The sequence below is a fragment of the Cryptomeria japonica genome, chromosome 1, assembly GCF_030272615.1.
Source record: "Cryptomeria japonica chromosome 1, Sugi_1.0, whole genome shotgun sequence".
Taxonomy (NCBI): domain Eukaryota; kingdom Viridiplantae; phylum Streptophyta; class Pinopsida; order Cupressales; family Cupressaceae; genus Cryptomeria; species Cryptomeria japonica.
The window spans coordinates 694,550,261-694,556,288 of NC_081405.1; the positions used below are offsets into that span (position 1 = coordinate 694,550,261).

Here is a 6,028-nt window from a genome sequence, read left to right on the forward strand (position 1 = left end):
ACAGGAGTTCGAGAGTACTTCTCCAGCTACAAGGAGGAGAACACCAGAATCCAGATCTCTATGGGGAACTTGTCCAAGCTCAACTCAGTTGGGAAAGGGACTGTTCAGCTTCAGAGGGAGAATGGAAAGGTAATTCCTCTTCATGATGTGTTGCATGTGCCAGGCTTAGGTATGAATTTGGTTTCTGTATCTGTCCTTCAAGATAAAGGGTATAATGTTCTCTTTATTAGAGGGATGCATGTTTTGATTAAGCATAAAGATTGGAAATCACCCGTATCTATTGGAGTTAGGAGTGGTCGCCTTTATAGGTTGCAGTTTGATGCTCCTAAGGCACTCATGAGCAGCAATAACCCTAGAGATCTTGGAGAGCTATGGCATAGGAGGATGGGCCATATTCATCATGGAGCACTTAGATTGCTTCGTGAGACGGTGACAGGTGTTCCAGAGGTGAGCACAGAGCATGATGATGTATGTAAGGGATGTGTGTTGGGAAAGTTTGTGAAAGCATCTTTTCCAAGGAGTGACACCAGATCTACGGGTGTTCTTGATCTAGTACATTCAGATGTATGTGGACCAATGTCGACAAAGTCTCTCAGAGGATATGAGTATTATGTTACCTTTATTGATGATTTCTCCAGGAAGACCTGGATATACTTCTTGAAGACCAAGGATGAGGTTTTCAGTCGCTTCCAAGAGTTCAAGGCTCTTGTGAAGAACTCAACAGGAAGGAAGATAAAGGTTCTTCGGTCAGACAATGGAGGCGAGTACAAAGGAAATGACTTCCAGGATTTCTGTACCAGAGAAGGAATCAAGAGAGAGTGGACTGTTCCTTACAATCCATAGCAGAATGGAGTTGCTGAGAGGAAGAACCATTCTATTTCGGAGGCAGCAAGGGCTATGCTACATGACCAGGACATGCCTCGCTACTTATGGGCAGAAGCGTGTAGTACAGCAGTCTACATTTAGAATAGGGTTCCACACAAGGTACTAGGGAAAATGACACCAGAGGAGGCTTTCACGGGGAAGAAGCCAGATGTTGGTCACTTCAAGATATTTGGGAGTTTGGCATATTGCCTTATTCCTGGAGACACACGTACCAAGTTAGATCAGACTGCAGAGAAGGGGTACTTTGTTGGGTATAGTGAAACTTCAAAGGCATATAGGATGTTCATTCCAGGGACCAGAAGAATTATTGTCAGACGCGATGTCAAGTTCATGGAGGACAAGGCGTTTAGAAGATCCAGAGATTTGCCAGCAGATGATCGGAGTGAGCAGCCAATGAAAGCTCCAAGTCCAAGTCAAGGACAGCAAAGCTCAAGTACAGTTACTAGTACAAGCATAGACTCAGGTAGTGAAGATTCACAAAGTATGGAGCAACTAGTGCAGCAGGATATGCATCTAGATGATATAGAGGTTGATATTTCATCCTCTACAGTTGGCAGTAGGAACCATGAGGTTCAAGACATACAAAGGGATACTCAAGAGTCTGTGGGAGCTCCTAGGAAGAGTACAAGACAGAGGAGACAACCAGCCAAGTTCAATGACTATGTGGCATTAGTCAGCCAATTGGTAGATAGTGAACCTTCCAGCTATCAGGAAACTGCAAAGCATCAGGTATGGCGAGATGCTATGGTTGAGGAATATAACTCAATAATGCAGAATGATGTATGGGAGGTAGTGCCTAGACCAACTGATAGAGCAGTAGTTGGATCGCACTGGATCTTCAAGATAAAGCATGCTGCAGATGGTAGCATCGAGAAATATAAGGCGAGGTTTGTGGCCAAGGGGTTCTCTCAGAAGGAGGGAATAGACTATGAGGAGACATTTGCTCCTGTGGCCAGGTATACTTCTATACGAGCTGTAATCTTATTTGCAGCTCAGATGGGATGGCAGATCCATCAAATGGATGTCAAGACAGCATTTCTTAATGGAGAATTGAAGGAGGAGGTATACATAGAACAACCAGAAGGCTTTGTAGCACACAGCAAAGAGACCCACGTGTGCAAATTAAAGAAAGCCTTATACTGACTCAAGCAGGCTCCCAGAGCGTGGTATGAGCGCATTGATACATACTTGCAGGAAATGGGCTTTGTGAAGAGTGAGGTTGATGCGAACCTCTACTACTTGGTGGTTGGGGGTGAGGTTCTCATTCTTGTTCTATATGTGGATGACTTGTTTCTTACTGGTGCGCTAGGGCTCATAGAGGATTGCAAGAGGGACCTTGCAGAAGAGTTTGAGATGAAGAATTTGGGACTTATGCACTACTTTCTAGGCATGGAGGTGTGGCAGACTGATGGAGAGATTTTCCTTGGTCAAGGGAAATATTGCATTGAAATCTTGAAGAGATTCGAGATGGAAGATTGCAAAGCCATGTCTACACCCATGATCACTAATTGGAGGACGGTAGATGCATCCAAGGAAAAGGATGTTGATCCCACCCTATACAGGCAGCTGATTGGTTCGCTCATGTATTTGGTCAACACCAGGCCAGATATAGCCTTTGCAGTAAACTCTCTTAGTCAGTTCATGGTAGAGCCAAAGAGAGTGCATTGGACGGCGGCTAAGCATGTGTTGCGTTATCTTCATGGTACAGTTGAGTACGGGATTAGATATGTTCGAGGTGAAGGTATCAAGTTGATAGGCTATACTAATGCAGATTGGGCAGGCAGTACAACGGACAAAAGGAGTACTTCAGGATGTTGTTTCAGCTTGGGATCAGGAGTTGTTTCTTGGTTCAGCAGGAAGCAAAAATCTGTGGCCTTGAGTTCATCAGAAGCAGAATACATAGCAGCCAGCATGGCGATGTGTGAAGCTATATGGCTTCGGAAGTTGCTAGTAGCCTTGTTTGGTCAGAAGGTTGAGACTATGGTGATACACTGCGACAATCAGAGTTGCATCAAGTTGACTGAGAATCCAGTGTTTCACGATAGATCGAAACATATAGACATCAGGTATCACTTCATCAGGGATTGTGTACAGAGGGGGATTGTTCGGCTACAGTACATACCTACAGAGGAGCAAGTAGCAGACATTCTAACAAAGGCATTGGGGAAGGCAAAATTCATCTTCTTTAGAGATAAGATGGGTGTCGTGCAGAACAGCTTCCTCGCTAAGAGGGAGTGTTAATTATGGGTAGCTTGGACAGTTGTTCGTCCTTACCCAGAAATAACAGCATTAGTTATGGGTAGTTTTGGACAGCTGTTCGTCCTGACCTAGAATTAGAAAATGGTTGTTTTTGTCAAACAAGTATTGTTAGGATAAAAACAATTGTTATTTAATAGTGGCTCTTTTCAGGTGACACCTCATAGCCAAAATTAGTAATTGGTTATTGAGTTGTCTTAATCTCAGCCGTTGGTTTGAATTAATCTTGGTCGTTGGTTTTCCAACAAGTAGTATAAAAAGGGGTCATGGGTCATTTGGAAAACAAGAAGTCTTGAAAAGAATTTGCAGTGATAGCAAATAGTCTTGCAGTGTTAGCAAGAGGCGCAGTGATAGCGTTGATATAGCAGTGGAGGATATCAGCAGGAGATATTAGGAGTTTATCGGAGTTCTACCAGTAAGAGGCAAGGAATTCTTTTGTAATTCTTATATTGCTGAAGATTAATATATTTTCCATCTGTAGAACTGGTTTTCCCTTAGGGGTTTTTCCAGGGACGATTGTCCAAAAATATTATGTCCTTGTGTTGCTTATTTCTTTCTATATTTTTAGTGAAGTTGCAGTTGTGTTATTTTTCGATATTCAGCTGTAAATTTATTTTCAGCAGTTAAATAATTTTTATGAGATAGGAGATTAATAATCAGTGACTGCAATAGAATTTTTACAATAAGGATATGGTCAAGTATGCATTAAACCTCCAAAAGAATTGTCTTCTCTTCTATATGAGACCTTCTTTGGTTTCATTTTTTATTTTTATTTTTTGGTTTCTTTTGGTTTTTTAGTGGTTAAAGGTGAGGGGCGGGGGGTAAGGGACGAGAACCAATAACCATGTTGGAGGTTTCAGTAGTTTCAGGAATCATTAGAAGCTCCAAAACCTTTTGTCTCTTCTTCGGCTTCTTTCATCTTCATATTTATCGTCTCTTCATTCATCTCACCATACCTTGGTCATGTATTATTTGCCTTATTGATTCCCAAGCTAGAATCAACAACATGTCAAAGGTTCCCATTTTTCCAAAACCATAGGTAACTTTTGTATCTTTTTTTTTATCTTGTTCCCTTCACACCATAACCTTATTGATTGCTAGTAAACAATCATATTATCTTATATATATAACCTTAAATAACATATCAACTATTAATCATTTTTCATCTTATAAGAATAGAATATTTATTTATAATAAACAGAAATAAAATTTTAAACTTTTATGTTTATAATACAAGCTCATAAAATTTGAATTTTCAAATATAATATATTAAAAGATAGGATATATCTAACATGTGATAATGAATAATGCTTGAAGGATTTAATAGTTTTAAATGTTTTTAAATTGATTAAGTATTTTTTTTATATTAGCATTTTGGATCACGCTTCATTATTCTCTTTTCAAGGTAGCATAATAGATCATAGAATGTGATACCAAATATTAATATAAAATATTTATCCAATCATAACTTCTGTAAATTTCAATGTAATCCAAAAACATTGATATTGTAAATATGTATATATCATAATAACAAGTGAAGAATTGCTTGAAACTTTGAAGGAAAAACTAGCCAAGCAATAGCATATCAAATAAGCTATGAATTGTCCTCATATATTTTCTTAGCACTAGCAGGAATCATCTAGCATAATCTTTGATGGTTTCTTATGTTTCTTGGGTAATTGTGTGTCAACCCTTTTCAAACAAGAACAAGCTATCACATTTGAATTTTCTTGATACTTTCTCGTAGGTGTAGATTTTCTTGCTCAAGAGTTTTTGTAAGAGCTAGTATATAGTAAGCTATAGGCAATGTTACATGACAATGGCAGCAAATAGCCAGAGCCTGCATTTCCTTAATTTTGCTTCTCTTCTCAAGAATGCAGGAGTGTGAGTTGTTTTAAATTGAAACCTTTTAACAATTGTCATGGAGCAAATTTGAAGTTGTCTTTATTGGGTACATCTAATGGTAAGAATTATTGCCAACTAAAACTTGCATCATTGCCATAAAGAATATTCAGTGTCATCTAGATCCACAAGGATGGTCGTGCCATTAGTTACAAAGATGGAGACCGTGCAAACTGTAGGTTTTAATTTCAAAGATTACATGCAGTCCAAGGCCGAGGCAGTGTGGTAGACACTAATAAGGAAATACCACTTGAATTTCCTAAAAAATTACATAAATTAATTAGGTGTTTTCTTCTAGCAAGAGGTAAACATGTAAGACATGCTCTTTGCATTACAACATGTGAACTTGTATCAGGGACTCGAGATCTAGCAATGCCAGATGCCTGTGCAATGGAGATGATTCATACCATGTCTCTAATCCATCATGACTTGCCTTGCATGGACAATGATGATTTTAGAGGGAAGCCCACAAACCATAAGGTCTTTGGTGAGAACATTGTTGTTCTTGCAAGGGATGCTTTGCTTTGTTTTGCATTTAAGCATATTGCAGTAGCTACAAGCAAGGATGTGCCTAGTGATAAGATTTTGAGGGTGATATCGAAATAGAGTAAGACAGTAGGCCCTCAAGTGCTTGTAGGGGGGCAAGTTGTTGATATGAGACTCTTCAGTTGATCTTAAGACTCTATAACAAATTCGTATACACAAAAATGGTCTACTCTTAGAATGTTTAGTTGTGAGTGGAGGGATTCTTGGTGGTGCTACAGACGAGGAGATTGAGAGAACTAGGAGGCATGCTCGTTGCATGGGACTTCTATTTCAAGGTGTGGATGAGATACTTGATGCCATTAAATCTTCACAAGAATTGTGTAAGATTGCAAGAAAGGATTTGCTTACTTATCCCACTACAAGGAAGGATTTGCTTACCTATCCCAAGTTGATGAGTTTGGAGAAAGCAAAAGAATTTGATACCAATTGGCCAACGTAG

The 6,028-nt window shown here is 39.4% G+C and overlaps 1 pseudogene; it reads left to right on the forward strand.

The window, feature by feature from the left end:
- The first annotated feature begins 1,215 nt into the window (after positions 1-1,215).
- LOC131044630 (geranylgeranyl pyrophosphate synthase 7, chloroplastic-like) lies at positions 1,216-6,028 on the forward strand (annotated as a pseudogene).